Source organism: Pezoporus flaviventris, unplaced genomic scaffold, assembly GCF_033815535.1.
Source record: "Pezoporus flaviventris isolate CSIRO_AGI_PZ_B2104156 unplaced genomic scaffold, CSIRO_AGI_Pfla_v1 ptg000023l, whole genome shotgun sequence".
In the NCBI taxonomy this organism is placed as follows: domain Eukaryota; kingdom Metazoa; phylum Chordata; class Aves; order Psittaciformes; family Psittacidae; genus Pezoporus; species Pezoporus flaviventris.
In genome coordinates, this window is record NW_026892571.1 from 330,703 (window position 1) to 352,540 (window position 21,838).

Below are 21,838 nucleotides of genomic sequence, written 5' to 3' on the forward strand. Positions count from 1 at the left end.
TCAACAACATACCAATTCTAAGCAATAGGGCCAGGCTGGTTTCAGCATCCCAAGAATATTACAAATTTTCAAAATTCTCAAATGGTGCTGTAAATAGCTTAGGGGGGGAGATGTGGGGGAATTTCTCCTCCATTGGTTGGCTATCCAAGGAGAATAGGCAAAAGGAATGATTAGATGGTTCCCAAAATTGTAGAGGTGATGGCAATGCTGAGTACACATAACAGATCAGTTTCATGGCCAGAATTTCTGTTGTATCACATGCCACTACTATGAAGTAGAACAAAATGAGAACCTAGCTCAGACCTCAAGGGTGATAAACACGAAAACAGGGAAAGCCTACTGCAAACAAGATATGACATAATGCCACTTTGAGATTTTGGGCAACAACTGAGAAAAAATTAATCAATATTGTGACCAAAATAATATTACTAAACCAAAACAAGGAACGTTTATAAAAAAATTATTTTGACACACTCTGGTCAGATTTGTTGTTATCTCAATCCTTTGTACCCCACATTGGGCACCGAAAAGGAATTTTGTGGTTTAACCCAATCAGTAACTAAATCCCATGCAGATGTTCAATCACCGCCACTTCTTTTCCACTCCCTGGACAGGATAGCAGGAGAACTGGAAGAATGTAAACCCCACAGATTAAGTTAAGTACAGTTTAATAACTAAACTAAAATAAAATATAATGATAATAGAAAGAATACCAACAATAACAATAATGATAATAATGAGAAACAAAAAAAAACCCAAACAAACAAAAAAACAAAAAAACCACAAAAAAAAGCACCAAAACCCCAAAACAAATAATCCCACCACCCACAAAGAAAAGAAATCTCAGGTTTTAACAAGGCTGACCACTTAAAACAGAGGGTTAGATGTGGAGCTGATCAAAATCAAGTCAGGTCAGTCCATTCCCAAAAGTAGCCTGTGTGCAGTGAAACTACTCCGTAAGTACTCCTGCCTGGCAGTCTCCAAAATGCTGAGTGGGGTTGGAGTGTGGGGGACAGTGTGTTCCACTGTTTTTCTGTCTTTAAATTTGGCTTTTTGTCTCTTTCTCTGGACCTCTTCGCACCAAGAGGAGACAGAGGAGCAGAGGAGCTGCTGATGAGTAAAACAGGGAACTGTGTGGATTCAGTAAGTTTGAGGAAGAACATGGAAGTGGGGAAATGGGCTTAGTGCATCACCAGTTGTGCTCATCAGGGAGGAGTAGGGGTAAAGACAAGCATATAGAGCTGCTTTTAAACAGACACTGAAGTGCTCAACACCAGGTTGGAGGAAGTCTTGGGTGACACGGTTTAGTGTGTGGTGGGAAGGTGGTTGGAACTGGATGAACTTTAAGGTCTCTCTAAAAATAGTCTTCTCAGCTACGAAAAAAATTAAGTTATTACAGGCACATTAACTGTTTCATTCTAGAAACACCTCTATTTCCCAGGTCTGACATTCAGCAGCTACATCCTCAGACATTCTTTGACCTCTTCAAGCGGACCTCTCTCCTTGGTGGCAGAGATGGCTGGCAGGTGACCTGGTGGAGGTGAATCGCAGCCTCACTATTCCCATATGGAGTCAGGCCAGCCCACCTCCCTGGCTGGGGGTCTCTGCCAGTGGCTTCTTGCATCCGCTTTCCTCCAAGGAAGTCAGGTCTCTGGTGGACTGCGACTGTGAGGCAGTAGGGGAATGTGAAGCCCATCACGATGGTGGGCACCAGTTTGCTGGTCTCTCTGGCCAGGAGAAGCAGCGTTGGACGGACAGGGCTAGTGCAGAACAAGGTAGTTCCTCTATGGACACTGGATCTACTTTAACAATTTCTCCTGTGCTGTTGTCATTGCTAAGATTTGGTGGGCTGTGTGAAGTTAGCCTTCTCTCTTCCTTTAAGGCACGCTCCAAAAGTTTCTTATTCAAGATCCTGGCAGCATTTTTTGTAAGTGTGTACCGTGTACCCTGGAGGAGCAGATAAGTCCTCTCTGATACTTGTCACCTCAGTCCCTTCTTCCTTTTGTGTCTCTGTCCCCAACCAGAGAGGACTGGGTGATCTGCCATGGGCATTTGTACATGGCTCCTGCACTAGGCCCAATTCTGGTCTGGGTTCTGCTGACCTGGACTGGCTGCTAGACCTGGGGCATTTTTTGAAGGTCTCATGAAAGATTCCATGATTCTCTGACGTGTGATTGTTGGTCACTCTCCACTACTCATATGTGGCTGTGACGCCCTGGTCCATTGCCCAGGTTAAGCTGTGACCCCTCTCATGCTCCACCTCTGGATGAAGGCACTAAGGAAAAGCAGCTCATGAGGGACCTCCCTGAGCTGGCTGGACAGAGGCTGGTCACCCCGCGGCAACTCCCAGAGCACCCCTAGGTGCCCAGTGGCCATGAGCACAATGCTGCTGCCATGGCAGCCACTGTGGAGACTCCCATTGTGACGGGGTACCCCACGATAAGCTTGGGCTATTTAAGGAGTGAGAGCCCTGCAGTAACCAGTGCAGAGGAGACTCCTCCCTCAGGAGGCTGCATCTCCTCCCCTGGCTGCCCTGCGGATCCAGGTACATGTTACACTGAGAAGAGAAAAGAACAACTCCCCTATTTCATTAAACCATACAGATTGAATGCCTTCAGCAAATTTGCCAGTGATACCAAGCTGTGTGATTTGATTGATATGCTGGAGGGAAGGGATGGGATCCAGAGGGACCTTAACACACTTGAGAGGTGGCCAATGCCAACCTCATGAAGTTCAACAACACAAAGTGCAAGGTCCTACACCTGGGTTGGGGCAATCCCAGGCACACATACAGGTTGGGCAGAGAAATGGTTCAGTCCTGCAGAGAAGGACTGAAAGGGAGTTGATCAATAAGAAAATGAACAGGAGCTGTCTTCAGCGTGTGCTTGCAGCCTGTGTGCTGGGCTGCATCAAAACAAGCATGACCAGCAGGTCAAAGGAGGTGATCCTGCCCCTCTGCTCTCATGACACCCCTCTTGGAGTGCTGTGTGCAGTTCTGGTGTCCTCAACAAGCACCCTGTCCAGGAGGACATGGAGCTGTTGGAACATGTCCAGAGGAGGCCACAAGGATGATAAGGGGCAGGAGCAACTCCCGTATGGAGACAGGCTGAAAAAGTTGGGGCTGTTCAGCCTGGAGAAGAGAGGCTGCATGGATACCTCAGAGCAACCCTCCAGTATCAAGAATGCTGGGGAGGGACTCTTCATCAGGGACTGTAGTGATAGGACAAAGGGTGATGGGTTCAGAATTAAACAGAAGTTCAGGTTAGATATAAGGAAGAAGTTCTTTATTGTGAGGGTGTCATGGTTTAAGCCCAGCTGGTAACTCAACATCAGCAGCCGCTTTCCCACACCCCCTTCTTCCTTCCCTCCGCTCCCAGAGAGATGGAGAGGAGAATCACGAGAATGTAACTCCCACTGGTTGAGATAAGAACAGCCCAGTAACTAAGACATGACACAAAACCACTACTGCTACCACCAATAATAATAATAATAATGGTATGGGAAATAACAAGGGAAGAGAATACAACGGCTCACCACCTGCCTGACCCGAGCAGCGACCTCGGCCTCCTGGGTCACTAGCCCTGTTTCTATGCAGGGCATAACTTGCTGTGGGATGGAATACACCTTTGGCTAGTTTGGTCAGGTGTCCTGTCTCTGCTTCCTCACAGCTTTCCATGCCCCTCCTCACTGGCAGACCATGAGACTGAAAATTCCTTGATAGGAGTAAACATTACTCAGCAACAGCTAAAAACATCTGTATGTTTTCAGCATTGTTTTCAGACTAAATTGAAAACACAGCATTGCACCAGCTACTAGGAAGGAGAAAACTGACTGCTACAGCTGAACCCAGGACAGAGGGTGGTGAGGCACTGGAACAGGTTTCCCAAATAATTGGTAAATGCTCCACCTCTGACAGTGTTCAAGGCCAGGTTGGATGGAGTCTTGGGTGGTTTAGGGTGAGGCATCCCTGCCCATGGCAGGTGGTTGGAACTAGATGATCTTAAGGTCCTTTCCAGTCCTAATTATTCTATGATTCTATGATACAGAGATGTCTTTGCTGTTCCTAATTGTCATCTGACTTTTCAATTATATTTTAGTGTCCTCTTTAAACACATTTTGGGTTATGCTATAAAGGGAGGAGAACCTGTAAACAGAGCCCATCGTCCTAGTCATCTTAGGATGACTTTTTCAGAAAATGGTTTACCTGCCAAGTCTGAATCTTCTCTTTCCCTACTGCATGAAAGCACTAAAGCATATACTTTAGTTGGCATAAGCATGTGGGTAAGTACTTTGCTGAATCAGGATGGACTAAAAACACATTATCAGATGCTTTGTTGAAATGTGGAGCAGAAAAAGATTAAAAGACAAATTTGTGTATGGTCAGTCCCATCACTTTTCTCTTTCAGAGATAGCCAGCTTCATCTCTCTCTTATTTGCCCCTTCCACCAGATAGTCTCAGTCATAGAAAAATATTAATGTGCCATTTCTCAAAAAAGGGTTTGCAAGGTCAGGGTAGCACCAGACTTACAAAACATAAAAAATAAAAAAAAATATGGTCTGAGCTTAATTTAGTCTCCTGTCTTGCAATCGCACCTTCTATTTGCCTCAGTCACTGGAATAATTCTGTAAACTCTGAGAGTAGTGTTCAAAGTGCCTTAGGTTTCTAAGATACTACTGCTTTATTGAAAGGCCACAGTAAAGTCTCCCCACGGCCTTCTCCAGGCTGAACAAATCCAGATTTCTCAGCCTATCTCCAGAGCAGAGGGGCGTTAGCCCTTGGAGCTTCTCCATGGTTCTTTGGACCAGCTCCAGCAGCTCCACGCCCCTCTTGTGGGGGAAAGGACAACATTTTCAAAGTTCAAAGGAGCAAGAACCCTGTAGAACTGGAGCTGTGTTTAAAGCTTGGTGCTGGGCTTGAAGCATTATTCTACAGTGCACCTTAGTACTGCATCACTTCTGTCCTGGTGCCACTTATTTGATCTGACCATTCCTCAGCTGCTGTTTCAGTGTTCCACAGAGCTCATGAGGGACTCCTCAGCTCTCATGGGACACCAGTGCTGTGGGATTTCAGCAAGTGAGTCTCTCCACAAGAGGAATTCCACTCACCCCTAGGGTGTGAGATGAAGACATCCGCTGTTCAGATCCACTATGGTCTGCTGGTTCCCAGTTGCTGCAGATTCTCTTGGGAGTTAACTGTGACAGGAGCTGGTTTGTCTGAGGACTGCAGCCAAAGCCATTCAGACACAGAAGCAGTTGCTTTCTGTGTTGAGGCTCCTTCATATGAAAACTTCACAGGCTCCTATTTGAGAGCAGGCATGCTGCTGCAGGAGTAGAGTGTGCTGCTTTATCTGAAGAGCATCATGCTTTAAAAGCAACACACCCCACTTATCCATGGGTCTCACCTTCCATATGCACATAACGGATATGAAGAAATTATTTAACAGATTCCTAGTGTCCAGGGAGACTGCAATAGGATCAGGGTGGGTATCCCAGATGCCCTTAGCAACATTTAGAAGCAATCAAAACCCCATTAATTACTTTGAATTGTTTAATGTTCCAGATCTAATAGCAAGCCTTTTTAAAATCATGATTTCTAGCTGCAGTGCTTCTGTGAAACTCTTATTGCAAATGGCTGGTTAAACTTCACTTCAAGCAGCCACTTTCAGATACTTGGAAGAAGCTATTTTCTTCGGCAGGTGCTTAATATTTCCTGTCAATGAAATCTATTGAGTTTGCTTCTCATAGGGGTTGCCAAAGGTGATGACAGATTTGTGTGTCACAGGCAGCTTTTGCAGATGATTGTCTCCAGCTGTGTTATGGTGGGTTTTTATTGTCCAGGGCATGGATTCTGTTTCATTTCGTGCTGCTCCTGCATTCTGTACCCTGGCTGAAAGCTGCCTCTGAATTTATGGGCCCTCTGCCTTACTACTGGCAGAGCTGAGGATGTCATAAAAGATCATTTAAAACTCTTCCTCAGCAGACAAATCACTTTTTGTAGACCTGAAAAGGTTCTGATTGCCTTGTACTTCTGTTGCCACCTGGCAATGAGGGTGAGAAACTTGGCGTGTGTGGTGGCTGATTTTTGACTCCTGTGCACTAATAGCAACAGTTCCTAGCAAGAGCTCATGATTTCCACATTTCTTGTCTTGAGTACATTAACTTTGCATAAGGATGAATCTGTGAACTAGGAATCTGGAATAAGGATTAGAGTATCTGTCCCCATAAATCTTAGGGCCTTGTTTGTTATGAGTTTGGGCTTCTATTCCTTGTTGAAATGTAGGGTTAGGAAGAACTTTTTTAGTTCAGGGGTACAGGAAAGAAGTTGTCATATCACTTCCCTAAAGCATTTTATGTTGAATGAAGTATAGTGTTCTGTTAGTCTGGCAAGAGGATGGGCTTCTGTTTCTTGAGTTAGAGTATCTATTTTCTCTTCCTTGTGTTTCCCCCAGCTCAATGTGACTGTAGGAAGGTGACTTAATATCACAGTATCACAGTATCACAGTATGTTAGAGATTGGAAGGGACCTCGAAAGATCATCTAGTCCAATCCCCCTGCCGGAGCAGGAACACCTAGATAATGTTACACAGGAATGCGTCCAGGCGGGTTTTGAATGTCTCCAGGGAAGGAGACTCCACAACCTCCCTGGGCAGCCTGTTCCAGTGTTCCGTCACCCTCACTGAGAAGAAGTTTCTTCTCAAGTTTAAGTGGAACCTATTGTGTTCCAGTTTGTACCCATTACCCCTTGTCCTATCATTGTTTGCCACTGAGTAGAGCCTGGCTCCGTCCTCGTGACACTCCCCCTTTATATATTTATAGACACTGATAAGGTCACCCCTCAGTCTCCTCTTCTCCAAACTATAGAGACCCAGCTCCCTCAGTCTTTCCTCATAAGGGAGATGTTCCACTCCCTTAATCATCTTCGTTGCCCTGCGCTGGACTCTCTCCAGCAGCTCCCTGTCCTTCTTGAACTGAGGGGCCCAGAACTGGGCACTATACTCCAGATGGGGTCTCACCAGGGCAGAGTAGAGGGGAAGGAGGACCTCTCTCGACCTACTAACCACCGCCCTTCTAATACACCCCAGGATGCCATTGGCCTTCTTAGCCACAAGGGCACAGTGTTGGCTCATGGTCATCCTGTTGTCCACTAGGACCCCCAGGTCCCTCTCCCCTACACTGCTCTCTAACAGGTCGTTCCCCAACCTATACTGGAACCTGGGGTTGTTCCTGCCCAGAGGCAGGACTCTACACTTTCCCTTGTTATATTTCATCAAGTTATTCCCTGCCCAACTCTCCAGCCTATCTAGGTCTCGCTGGATGGCAGCACAGCCTTCTGGCGTATCAGCCACTCCTCCCAGCTTAGTGTCATCAGCAAACTTGCTGATAGTACACTCAATTCCCTCATCTAAATCATTGATGAATATATTAAATAATACCGGTCCCAGTACTGACCCTTGAGGCACTCCACTAGTTACAGGCCTCCAACTAGACTCAGCCCCATAGACTACAACTCTCTGGCTTCTCTCCTTCAGCCAGTTCGCAGTCCACCTCACTACCTGATCATCCAGTCCACACTTCCTCATTTTAGCCGTGAGGATGCTGTGGGAGACTGTGTCAAATGCTTTGCTGAGGTCAAGGTAGACCACATCCACCGCTCTGCCATCATGCATCCACCGTGTTATTTCCTCATAAAAGGCTAAGAGATTGGTCAAACATGATTTCCCCTTGGTGAAGCCATGTTGACTGCCCCTCATAACCTTCTTATCCTTGATATGCCTTAAGATGGTACCAAGGATACCAATATGTCTTGGTTTAGCTTTAAAGGAAGAGCTGGCAAAGCCAAGGAAGGAAAGCAGTCTGCGGGAGAAGCCTTTCTTTGTATAAGAACAGCCCATGGTGTAATTCGGACAAGGACTCGTAGGTGATACCATAGTACAGATCAAAGTGAAGCAGGTCTCTCTGATCAGGACTTAAGCATGTTGTATAACTTCTGATAGCTTGTTTAGTGCATACCAGTTATCTTCCTGCTTGTTCAGTTCAAATTACTCTCAGTGAAGTCTTTGCTGTTCCTTCTTAATACAGATGAATAGAGTGCCTTTTCCACAAATGTATGACATTCTTCTTTTCTCTGTGCTTCTGCAACTTACTCTCAGCATGCTAGCATATGCTGTTGGCACAAAGATTCCAGTTGAACAACACTGCTCCTTGCTTTTCTGCTAAGTCTAGTCCAGCTTTTGTTTCAAGGAGCTGGTTATCAAGCTCTTGTTACTGTACACAGTAAAGCTCCTAGTGAGTAAGTCTTCATGCTGTTCTCCATGCTTAGTCTTTGTGCTGCCTCTTTTCTCACCGTCTCTTTGTCATGGTTTAACCCCAGCCTGTAACTCAGCATCAGGCAGCCACTCAGCCACCCCCTGGACATAATAGGGTGGAGAACTAGAAAAAGCCACAGATTGAGATAAGAACAGCTGAATAAATAAAGTACAATATAATACTGTTACTAATAATAATGATAATGATAAGGGAAATAACAAGGGTGGAGAATACAAAACTAAAAGAGGAAAGGGAAAAAAAAGACAAACAGTAAACACAAGTGATGCACAATACAATTGCTCATGACCTGCTGACCCAAGCAGCGATCTGCCCTTCCAGGTACATCCCCCAGTTTATATACTGGTCATGATGTGCTGTGGTGTGGAATACCCGTTTAGGTCAGGTGTCCTCTGTCTGGTCCCTCACAGCTTCTTGTGCTCTTCCTCACTGCAGAGCATGAGACTGAAAAATCCTTGATCAGGGTAAGTAGGGCTGAACAACTAAACAATTGGTGCGTTATCAGAGTTATTCTCAGACTAAAACAAAATCACAGCACTGCACCAGCTACTAAGAAGAAAAATAACTTACAGCTGAAACTAGGACACGCTTAAATGCCAAGTTTATTTTAATGTCACAGGAGCAGGCTAAAAAACACATCTGCCATTTGTTCAAATAGTTTTCACATGCTTCTACTTTAACACACAATACCATCTGTTGAGTTTTTCTGCAAATGGAATCTTTTTCTTCAGTCTGCTCACAAACCTAATTATGAATGTGAGGATTGTAGATGTTGCCTTTTTACGTATACAGCCAGCATTTCTGTAAAAACCAAAATACATCTGCAGTTCTTTGTCTGAATTATTTAACAGATGGCAAAAATGCATTTCAGTTCTTACAGCTATTCCTACTGTGTAGAGCAGTGTTTAGTAAGGCTAGAGTCCAGTGTTGACAGCATACCAGATCACTTAGCATGCTTTAATGCAATGGGGTCTGATCCGCAGCTCTTTCTTATGATTATTTATTTCGTAATACCTATGTTAAAGTGGATAATGAAGCCAAGATGCTTCATGATTTTAATGAGGGCTAAACTTCATGAACTGTCCTACACTTGGAGGGTGTAGGACATTTTCACAAGGAGAACTTTTGAGAATAAGGTGTTTCACTGTAACCTGTTTACCCATCTAAATCCTCAGGCTGTGAAGCCTGAATTGGTCAGACTCTTTCCTGGATATCAATCTTAGTGTTATGAAAAAAAAAAAACAAAACCAACAAGATACCCTAAGGCCTTACTAAAATTCCTCCTCTTCTTCTCTGAATAATTTTTGTCTCACTGGATGAGTTTCTGTAAAGTTGCTTTCAGCTGAAGTGACCAGTTTGAAGGTTTACTGAAGCATCTTAATTTTTATTGCCACCATGCTTCCTCTACCTGATCTAATCACTATTGTTTAAGCTCTAATCCAGCTATTATGTATCTGAGGTTGACATGAGAGTTGAGAAGAAGAGAGCAGATGAGCAGACTGTCAAAACCAGCTGTCAGCGTAGGTAGGAAGAGTGTGAAATTGAAGCAATAACTGGAATATCTGCATCATCTGTTCAGAGATTTTGGAGTATTTGACCAGTTGGCATCCTCCTAGCCCCAGCTGAGTGACAGGATTGAATATCAGTCAGATATCTTTGTATTTTATCTGTATGCATGATACAAAGTCAGGTGCTGGTAAACAGAACAGAAAAAGCTTTAAAATTTGGAGGAAGATTTGAGTCTGGCAGTTGAGCCAACAAGTGATTGGTAATGACAGTAGTTACTGTATTCTGAGGACAAGAATGGTTAAGCTAATAGTTAACTTTGGCTCTTGTAGACTAAGAGGTTTATCATTAGTGTGATGTATTTGTAAACAGACAAGCAAATAAGGTCAGCAGAGGTACTGCATCACTAGATGTCATTGCTAAGTAACCCATTCCTAACAATGGGAGGTGTTAAAGAGGACAAAGAGTGTATTTTCTGGGAGAATTTGAAGTGTCACAAAACAATCTGGAAAATGTAAAAGATTTGGGATTGTAAAGCTCAACTGTGAGAAAGCCAAATTCATTCCCAGCACTCTTCTGTCATTTTCAGCCTTTGGTAGTAAGAGGCACCTGATTTATTCACACATCATCAGAAGGGGAATGAAAAATTTGGAGGAATTCTCCCAAGTTATGTAATGCTGCATTTGGTCTCTTCTGGAGTCCTGGTTTGAGATTTGCATCTAGCCCTATCTTAGTTCATCTGCTGCATTGCTTTTGGTTGATTTTGTTTCTTCCTGTTAATGTGTAAGCTCCCACTCCTTTTAGTACATTTCTTATCTTCCTATTAAATCATTTAATCTGTCCTTTTTGACATTTTTCTATTATCTAGTCAATAAACCTTTCCTCTCCTTCAGCACCAATTTATACACAAACATTCTCTGTAAATACATTTTATGCTGTAAGTGTTAGTACAGAATTATTCTACACCAATTCATTCTGTCCTTGGATATTGACCTTCATGAGAATTTTCTTCATTACTACCTCATTTAGCTTTCTTAGCAATAGCATAAAGCAGCCTTAATGTTGACAAAGCATGATTTACCCATTTTGACATCTGAATTGGCTGTGAAAAGTTAGAAGACAATTTTCATCAATATCAAAAAGCTCTGTTCCAATCTTTGTCCTGCGGAGGAAGGAAAGTGTTAAGCAAAGTGCATATCAAGTGGGGGTTAGTGGGGAGTTTCCTAGAGTTATAAGTTATGTGACCTGTGAATCTTGACAAGTCTCAACAATATGTGGAAAGAGTTGTTCTTTTCAGCACAAGAAGCTGGGAGGGACCAGAGACAGTTGTGCAAGATTCACCTGAGCAGTGGCCAGTTCTATGTCCTTCAGCATATGCAAGCTATCACAGTTTACAGTTGTCGCTGTCATGCAAGGACTGGTAATAAAAATAAGGCAATGGACATAGGATATGGGAAATTCTTTAGAACTTTTAAACTATTCTTAAAGATATTTCTACCATTGGTCATATTTGCCTTCAAACCCACTACATCTTGGGCCTAAAGGATAATAAAGCGCACATCACTCTTGTGTATATGTATTTTCTGCTTCAAAGGTTTTGTCAGGGTTTTTTTTTGGAAAACAAACTTTCCGCTTGGCAAAATGACTGCTTCATGCCTCACATCTATTCCTGAGTATTGGGAAAGAATCTAGATGGAATTTAACTGATTCCACTGACATCTTGCTGACAGACACATTGAAAGGGCTGGAAAAGATGTCATAATCTTTGGTTAAGTAAATATTTGAATCAAGATTGCTCTGAAGCAAACTGCAGAGCAGATGATAATGTAGCTCTTCTTGACTACATCAACAATCATTTTGACAGATGAATTTGAATGCTAATGTTTCATGAATAACATTTTTTTGGTGGGGGAGGAGTTGTATGCAGTACAGAAACTTATCCCCAAAATGTATCTTCATATAAGCAAACTATGAGCATTTTTCAGCTCTTTTTAACAATTTGTTAAGGAAAATCAAATCTCTTCCCTAGTCCCCTGCTTTTCAGAAATTGTACAAAAAGCAGAGAGAAGAGTGACATAATTTTGGAGTGTGACATAGCAGCATTATGGCACTGCTGATGTCTGGATGACATTTCTTTCAGGTGTTTGCTGGTTTGGGCATTATTCTGAGGACAATATTCATCTGTTGAAGGATTTCATCTGAAAATTTCTCTTCACAGTGAGTCCTCAACACTGCCAGTCCTCCTCTTCATTGTAAGGGGTGTTTGTTTTCCATGCTGCAATACCTTGAGAAGGGAACTGTCCTGGGTTCAGCAGTAGAAGTCATTTTTCTCCTTCTTAGCTGGTGCAGTGCTGTGTTTTTGACTTTCTGCGGATGCATTTTTAGCAAAGACTGGCCACGTTCCCAAGTCAGCAGGTGCCTACGTGGAGCTTGACATGAATCAAGAATGAAGAAGGATGTGCATAAGGAAGCAAGAGTAACGGTACAAGAAAGATAAGAAGAAACTGGAATGTGCTAAGATACAGAATAGCGAACTGTTAGCAAGTTTTAAAGGTTAAGTTCCTGTATGCTTATTTGATTAATTGTATACTAGTTGCTGTGTGATGCAAGAATATGTATCAAAGTATAATATACTAAGCTATTGTAGATGTATCTATTTATAATACAGCAAGCTATTGTGAGCAGATGCAGACAATAGTATAAAAAGGGTAGATGCCTTGTATTAAATGGCTTTGGTCTGATCACATTGATCTCTGACTGAGTCCATTTTTTCTGCGGCAATTTTCAGCTGGGGAACAGCACTGATAGCACCGATGTTTTTAGTTGTTGATGAGTAATGTTTACTCTGACCAAGGACTTTCTGAGTCTCATGCTCTGCCAGGGAGGAGGGGAAGCCAGGAGGAAGCAGAGAGAGGACACCTGACCCAAACTAGCCAAAGAGGTATTCCATACCACAGCAACTGGCCCTGACTTCCCTCCGACCATCATTCCAGCAAAGAATGAAAGTTGACGAAACCAGACAAGCTCAGCAGTGACCATACAAGTTCTGCAGTGTCATCAGCAGGCAACAATCCAGCACTGCACACCATCTCTTCTGCTCTGAAAGACTGTTACAAGAGGTGAGACCTGACATCATGGACAGAATGGACTCAGCAGCTTTGTAGCGATTGGTACATGCACTAAGGAATGATATCTCTCTCTCTTTGTGTGTGGGTGTCTCTCTCTCTCTCTCTCTCTCTCTCTCTCTATATATATATATATATATATATGAGATGAAAGTGATAGTATACTGAAAAATGTGGCATCTGAGCATGACATGAATGGCATGGAATAAGGAGTGGATACTGTCCTGGGTTCAGCAGTAGCAGTCATTTTTCTCCTTCTTAGTAGCTGGTGCAGTGCTGTGCTTTTGACTTTCAGCCAGGCAACAACACTGGTAACACAGAAGTTTTTAGTTGTTGCTCAGTAATGTTTAGTGTGACCAAGGACTTTGTGAGCCTCATGCTCTGACAGGGAGGAAGGGAAGCTGGGAGGGAGCAGAGACAGGACACCTGACCCAAACTGACCAAAGAGGTATTCCATGCCACAGCACGTCATGCCCGCTATATAAACTGGGGGCAGTTACCTGGAAGGGCTAGATCACTGCTCAGGTCAGGCTGGGTATTAGTTGGCAGGTGGTGAGTGGTTGTATTCTCTTCCCTTTTTATTTCCCTTATCATTATAATTATTGGTGGTAGCAGCAGTGGTTTCTGTTATACCTTAGTTACTGGGCTGTTTTTATCTCAACTCATGGGAGTTACATTCTTTTGAGTCTCCTCTCCATCCCTCCAGGAGCGGGGAGAGGAAGGGTGGGGAGTGAGTGAGCAGCTGCACTGTTCTGAGTTTCCGGCTGGGCTTAAACGATGACAGGAACGCTTGGAGGATCCTCAAGCTTATATTAGGAATGAATTGTAATTTACTGGAAACAAGACAATAGGCAGTGATCTTATGATGATCTTATGACCACAGACAGCTGTGGTCATGGAGGTGAAACATGGTCAAGATTAAGGGAAGTTTGTGAGATGTTTGCAGTGCAGCACAGTAAGGAAGCATCTATTTGTGGGCTCACACTTGCTACTGTGTCTTTCAGTGACACTTAGTAACAAACACCACAGAATATCCTTTCTGCTTGGTATAGCTGCCCTGCTTGCTCCTCGGTTACTGCTTCATGGGTTTTCCAGGGACCAAGCAATAGTATTGTGAGAGCGCATTTCTGCAAAAATTGTCTAATGGGAATAGGAATCAAACCTGCTTCCTTTCTCATTCCTTATGACATGCAACCTGAATGCAAAAACAGGTATAAATGATCTTGAGAGTTTGGTGATAACTGACGGGTACACGAATCCCTGCAGCAACTTAACCCAAAGCTTCTATGAACTAGGAATGGGACTAGCAATTTGAAGTTGTTTGTAAGTGGAGCCAATTGAATCCTGTTGGTTTGCAAAACTGAGCTAACTAGTTTCAACTCTTTCCCTTCTTTTCCCCTGATTCTTTTGTAAAACTTATATAAAGAAAGATCTTTTACTATGGGAGTTAACATTTTTTCCTGTGTTAATAACACAGGGATGAAGATATGCCAAAAAAACCTTTAGGCATTGTAGTCTGATCACTAGTTTGTTCTTTAGGTGTAAGTGATATTAGTACTGTTTGCCAAAAATATAGTGATTTATCAGCGTCAAAGATTGTAAATTCTGTGAAATATTATCTAAGAAGTGGTGCATCTTATTTGGGAACTTAGAAAGGTTGGTCTAGAACTGTCTGGAAGCAAAATACAGACCAGGTAAAAAGCCTGGAAGAGGGTCTGATCCAGGACAAGGAAGAGGAGGAATGCTGTCTCTGTTTCAGAAGGAATGTTGAGTTCTATGAAAGATGCTGTTGCAGATCAGTAGTTTAATGTGGGACCCTTCAGTGTCTTTGGAAGTAAATACATTAACCACAGTGGGATACAGGTAGGAGCAGATTTGTAGAACAGAAGTGGATAGTAAAGACCTGGTAGGAGTGAGGAGGATCTTACTTTAAACTACCTTTATTCTGGTTGTATGGACTAAATGCCCCCTAGTAACAGAGTGGGCTTATTGTGCTGCCAGTGAGTAGTTTTTCTTCAAAATCTTCTGAAGGAGAATCCCTATTACAATTCTGTAAGTCCAAGTGTCATACAAACCAAAGTGGGCTCAGGACAGCTGAGGTATTTGCTTCTAAAATGCACTGCTGACCCAGGCTAATGTAGACCCCTTTCTTCTTCTAGAAATCAAACCATTCTGTAGTCCTACCTGATAAGTGGAACGTCAGCCTGGGACATGTCTGCCAGGGAGATCAGCCTTTCCGGGTTTCTTTTTATGGTAGCTGAGACATGATTTCTCCTAGATTGAGTTGCCTCTCATGCTGATCGTGAAACACCTCCAAAGAACAGCCTGGAAGGTCTTCCAGATCTTCTGATTCTACCACTGGGAGCTAATGAATAATAAAGCATTCTAATATGCAATTTGCAGAGTGCATCTCCACTTAAGCTGCTAATGCTCATTCTTGATATCCAGGCTAACAAAACTTGGTTTTACCCAGATGTTCTGCTGAGATAAGCTCTCTTTATACTAGATTCTCAGCAGGAAAAGAAGGACATTAGTATTCCCCTATGCTGAATTCAGAATCTACTGGAACACATAATTTTTATCAAGAGTACCATTACTTTTTTATTTTCACAGGTTTCATTATATAGCACTTCAGGTCTCAGATTTGCTGAGGGGCACAGGAAGTTAAACTTGCTCTTTTACACTTTATTTTTGCCATCCACTCCCTTTACTCATTGATGTAGGTGACACCAACGGGACCTTCTGAACAAACCAGGATAAATGATGGCTATTTACAAAAAAGTGAGAGTGCTTACCTGTTAGGGAGATAAGTCACCTTGGATGCCATCTGTTCTCACAGGGATGCCTGCTATTTATTCCTACAGCAACTGTGTTTTGTGCCTGTGAGAGCTCTTTAAAATCATATCAATAAAGCAGCTTTGTTGGAATCTATAAAGCATCAGAGAGGTCACTGCCCTGGTAATGTCTTCTGTTGTTTAGTGCTTGTACAGTCATCCTGGTTGGGTACCTTGAAGGGAAAGTAAAGGGATGATTTGATTGAGAAGGGATTGGCGTTTCCCCCCTAATTTTTATACAATTTTTTTTCACTGATATATCAAAATGGGCCATGGGATATTTGGTAAAAAGAAAACTTTTCCCCTCAGTGCACTTCCCAGTACTGCTTTTCTACATATGTGTGCTTACTTCCAGGTCTAATGTTCATGCCCTCTAGCAGCAAGGACATGCAGAGAGGATGTCACATCTCTTGCTTCCAAATGATAATGGAGATTTTTAACCCAGGAGAGAGGTCTTTGAGGATCTGAATGTTTTCTTTGAAGTCAGACTAGGGGCAGATTACAGAAAGAGGGGCTGCATCTGAAAACAAATTTTGTTATTTTTAGATGTGAGTGCATATCCCACGTCTGTAATGGGTGATCTGAACCCCTGCATCACTTCACATTTGAACAAATCTGCTGTTGTACAGAGGCCTGAGTTTTATGAAAATCTGCCTCTTTCTGCCACTTCTTTTCTGGGAGAAAAACACCAGATTTGCTGCAACCCCCCTGCCCTCCCTATCTTCTGGTTAGTAGGCCATGACAGTGAGTGTCAGTGGGGTGTCAGAGCATCAGTGAAGTAATGATTATGTGAAAAAACCTTAAAACATTGTGTTGTCAGACTTTGTGCTCAGATCTCTTCTGCTGGTATCTAAACTGAAACCTGAGCAGTCTCTTCCACCAGTATAACTATAGTGTGACAGTATACATTAATGAGAAGCTCCAGAGGTGCATTTTGATGTGAAATTGGATTTATTTTTTTTTTACAAGACTAGCCTACTTGTTTTGTTGTTTTTTTAATACTATTTTTCATTTCTTAGTAGAAGCATGTCCAGGCTGAACTGCTGTTTTTGTTTGCTACGAAAAGCAAATCCTTTGTTTAATTATTTAGGTGCCTGGTTGACAACATATGGATATCTTGCAGTGGATACAAAAAAAGAGCCAAAAAAATTATTTTTAGAAAAGGAAGATATTCTGGAAGAAGTTATTTTAAACATTGAAGTACTGACCTCTGTGCTGCATGCCAAAACCAAGGCCACAACACTAAATGTAGGGGGCAGAAAGATGTTCTGCCTGCTTGACCAAAGTCTGGATCTTGAAGAATTTCCTTCCCACTTACTAGGACTCTTAACTTCAACACCTTAAGGAGGTGCCTAATGTAACAGCATTTTTTTTCTTCATGCATGATGTTGAAGACCATGATAAGCAGCTGGAGCACATGCAAGGACTGGGTATTTAACTCTCTGGTACACCATGCAGGGCTTTGAGGAAGAGGACTAGGGATAGGCAGGTATGTTACACAGAGCCATCTGATCTTCCCTGGGAAACATGAATGTTCTAGCTGAAGGGAAAAGGTCTGAAGTACCAGAGGTGGGAGAGGGAAGAGGAAAATAATTTAGTTGCCTGGCAGAGACCTGGGGAAGACCTTAAATGTATAGACCTTAGTCTGTATGACCATGACTACAGTCATGGACAATGGGGACTAATTACTTGCCTCTACTTAATAAAGTAGCACAGTTTACACATTGTAAAATTCTTCTGTTTAAATAACCATTGCTTTTTGATTAGAGCAAACGTCTGGAGTTTGATTTCCTATAGGACCTTTCTTTTAGAAGAGGAAAATGGTTTCTAAATCTGCTCTAAGGAATCCTTCTTGTTCAAAAAGAAAAGAAACAAGATGTAACCCTGACATGGCATGGCTGAAAACGTTTTCTCTTTTTTTTCAGGACCATTTTAGCCATCTCCTGTTGGGTCATCTTTTTTATCCCGCTTCAGCATGGCTATTTTACTTCCTTGCTGCTTTTTTCTACCTACTTTGTTTCACAGAAATCCTTCTAAAAGGACAAGTGCTGTGTGAGCATGGACATGTTCTGCTTGTTTGGATGGAGAGCCCTCTTTAGTTAACCTGCTTTTATAGAGAAGCTGAACTAGGCTGAATGGATAGTAGCAAATCTGCTTCCCTCTTTCAGTTTCAAGCTGCAGTTATTTAAATCATTGTTCAAGTATGTCTTGACCGATCTGATATTGGTAATGTTGTTACTTCCACTTATTTAACTTAGCTGGAGGGTATTCATTTGTAATTGTAATGATTTTGGGTTTTTCCCTACTAAATCTTTGGTGAAAGTTTTCGTTTGCTGAAGGAAGGGAAAAGAACTTACTGGGCATGGTGGTTATACAAAACTGCATTAGATTAGATTAGATTCCTGATTTCTCTAGGAGATAGCTGCATAGGCTAAAAGCATCTGAAAATACTGTTTAAATTATTCTTACATATTCAAGTAACACATGAAAATATAATGCTTTCTACATCTTTTATTTGTAGCAAATTTACTCTTAGTTATCACTGTTACAATTAAAGGAAGAAACTAAAATCATAATTGAATTTGGAATATATACTCCATCAGGTCTTGTCAACTTAATTTATCAACGTCTACATGTGCTATAAAATTACTGTTAAGTACTAGATATCCAGCTCAGCCTGGGTTTTATTTTAATGAACTATAGTGCATGTGAAATGAACAGGCAATTATTGTATATTCAACTATTTCCTATTCAAATTAAAGTTGCTAAGCCACTGGGAATAAAACCTGGATATTTACATAGACAATTATAAGGTTGAAAAGGTTTTGACACTTCCAGGGACTTTACAGAATTTGTCATGGGTTGTTTCTTTAATCTGCTTTCTCTATCTTTTTCCTTCTCCCCTCTTAGTAGCAATTGTGACTAACTGCTGCACAAAATGTTCAGTGAGCTAATTAATTTCCTCCAGACAGTCCCAAAAGTCATTTTACTGTCTTCTTGTTCAAGCTATTGGAGCAAGAGTTCGTGGGAGAAAATGAGAAGAAAAGATACAGTTGTGATTTGCCTTTCTGTTGGTCCACTCAGCCACTGAAACAGAAAGGGCTGTTCTCATATCTCCAGCGATGCTAGCCACTGGTATCTGCCACATCTGTCCTGTAACCCTGGCGTCTCTGCTCATCTCTGCAGCAGAGATGTGTGGGAGCTTGTTCCTCGTGTTTTCTAGATGCTCATCCCCTGAGAGATTTCTTTCCAAGCACCACACAAGCATTTGAGAACAAGACAGACATCTTTTCATTCTGCTGTGTCCAACACTGAGAAGAGAGAATGTGGGATATTTTGAAACCTTCTCTCTTCATTTCTTCATAAGAAAAGTCTTTAGAGATGAAACACGCCATTTGCAGCATCAAATTAGACATTGCTATTTTTCATTGGAAAAGCCAGCAACTAAAGAGTAACTGAAGATTCCATTCTGGGCTGACATAAAATGCTTCAGTCTGCTCATTTTTGACCATTGAGTCTCCTTTGAAAAGTTCTTTGAATAAATTATTGAACTATAGGGGAAGAAGTTTCTCCAAGCTTCAGCTCCACTGAAGCTCTCAGTGCAACCCATACAATGCTGCAGTCCACCAGTTTGGTTTTAAATTGCTTCTTCTGCCTTCACTTCTTTGAGTATATTGCCTCTATAAAGCAGTTTGACAAAATATGTTTTGTATTTATGAGTACTTTGGCACTGTTTATTTCTTTCCATCAAGTACATTGTTGTGTTTAAGCAAGTATTGAAAAGTAGATAGTGGATAAAAGAGGTATAAAAGTAACAGGAGAAAGTTTTTTCTTCCTTATCTTTTTTAAATGTACGTGGATATTTCAGGAGAGAACGGACAATAGTGCAGCCTACTGTTTTTTTTCAAGCTCCTTCTCAAAATAAGAAAAGATGTGGTCACTTGGAGGAATGCTAGATATTTAGATAACCTCTGTTGCATCCAGAATGTGCAAGAATTTACTGTAATCTAAAATGGATGTTTAGTAGATGCTTTATGGTCTCTTTATTCTGTCTCTTAACTTTTCAAGAAAGAGTTACCTAAGAAAAATATATTTTTTTTTTTAACAGAAAGATAAAATTTACCAAAGTCAGACTTTCTTTAACAAAGCAGAGGAAGTGATGTTGCCTTATGTCAGTCAGTATTGTTGTAATGCCATGCAAAATAAGTCAGACATCTTGAGATCTTACCTTTATTAACCAGAAGAAAGGCCATTTTGGGTAACATATTACAGTGCATAAAATAAAGGAAAAAAGCAGCCCATCAGAGATAGAAAAGACTTCATGTTGTTAGGATATGTCTTATTAAATTATTTTGTATTAAACTCAGATTCTAATCAGATATTGACCTTTAAAATAAAAGAAATAGCCTAACTGATAATCCCTGATAGGGATAAAAAGAAATCTAGTCTTGCACTGCAACAGTTGTACTGTTTATCTGTGTAACTGATATAAGTAAATGAATTATTCCTGCTAGAGAATATATCAAATAAAACGCAGATCTTAATAGATGGTAATGTTCTTTAGTAATTTACAAATTGTTGCATTTGTTGCCCCTCTTGAGCAGAGGAATTCTGGAACGATTTACGACTTGATCCTCTTCCCATAGGTCAGTGAATATTTTGCAGTAAGACTCCAGAGCAGATTCTTAGTCATGTATTACTGTAGAGGCCTCTTCTCAGGCACAGAAAACCTTCAAGTTGTTATTTCCTTTATCTGTGGTTTTTTCTTTATTTGGTGTACTTTCAAGTTTATTTTAAAGTAGTTTATTTGCAATAAATTTGCTATGCTAAAATGTTCTGAGGTGTGTCCTTAAATGGAAGGTGTGACTCTTCACATTTAAGTCATGGATTTGAATTGATTTCAATTAGCACAGCTTTTAATATTTGTTAGCTTATTCAAAAGTCATATCTTATTTCTAGTTAGAATCATAGAATCATAGAATAGTTAAGGTTGGAAAGGACCTTAAGATCATCTAGTTCCAACCCCCCTGCCATGGGCAGGGACACCTCACACTAAACCATATCACCCAAAGCCTCGTCCAACCTGGTCTTCAACACTGCCAGGGATGGAGCATTCACAACCTCCCTGGGCAACGTATTCCAGTGCCCCACCACCCTAAGAGGAAAGAATTTCCTCCTTATATCCAATCTAAACTTCTCCTGTTTAAGTTTTAACCCGTTACCCCTTGTCCTATCACTACAGTCCCTAATGAAGAGTCCCTCTCCAGCATCCCTATAGGCCCCCTTCAGATACTGGAAGGCTGCTATGAGGTCTCCACGCAGCCTTCTCTTCTTTTTCAACCTATTTTCATACGGGAGGTACTCCAGTCCCCTAATCATCCTCGTGGCCCTTCTCTGCACTTGTTCCAACAGTTTCATGTCCTTTCTATGTTGAGGACACGAGAACTGCACACAATACTCCAGGTGAGGTCTCACAAGAGCAGAGTAAAGGGGCAGGATCACCTCCTTCAACCTGCTGGTCATGCTCCTTTTGATGCAGCCAAAGATACAGCTGGCTTTCTGGGCTGCAAGTGCACACTTCCTGCTTATGTTCATTTTCTCATCAACCAACACCCCAAGTCTTTCTCCACAGGGCTGCTCTGAATCTCTTCTGTGCCCAATCTGTAGCTGTGCCTGGGATTACTCTGACCCAGGTGTAGGACCTTGCATTTGTTATGGTTAAACTTCATAAGGTTGGCATCAGCCCACCTCAGAAGTGTGTTGAGATCCCTCTGGATAGCATTCCTTCCCTCCAGCGTATCAACCAAACCACACAGCTTGGTGTCATGGGCAAACTTGCTGAGGGCGCACTCAATCCCACTGTCCATGTCAGCGATGAAGATGTTAAAAAAGACCAGTTCCAGCACCGATCCCTGAGGGACACCACTCGTTAGTGGTCTCCAGCTGGACATTGAGCCATTGACCACAACTCTTTGTGCGCGGCCACAGTCCTTTTGAATTGTAAAATGTTAAGACAGCTAATAAAAATACCAGTTTCAGACTGGAGTT

The 21,838-nt window shown here is 41.9% G+C and overlaps 1 long non-coding RNA gene across 1 annotated transcript in view; it reads right to left on the reverse strand.

The window, feature by feature from the left end:
• The window catches only part of LOC133270836 (uncharacterized), a 303,762-nt gene that overhangs the window by 242,413 nt on the left and 39,511 nt on the right, over positions 1 to 21,838 (reverse strand). Inside the window, exon 2 of the long non-coding RNA XR_009743934.1 lies at positions 12,958 to 13,054. This is a non-coding gene — a long non-coding RNA (uncharacterized LOC133270836). The remainder of the gene's footprint in view (positions 1 to 12,957; positions 13,055 to 21,838) is intronic.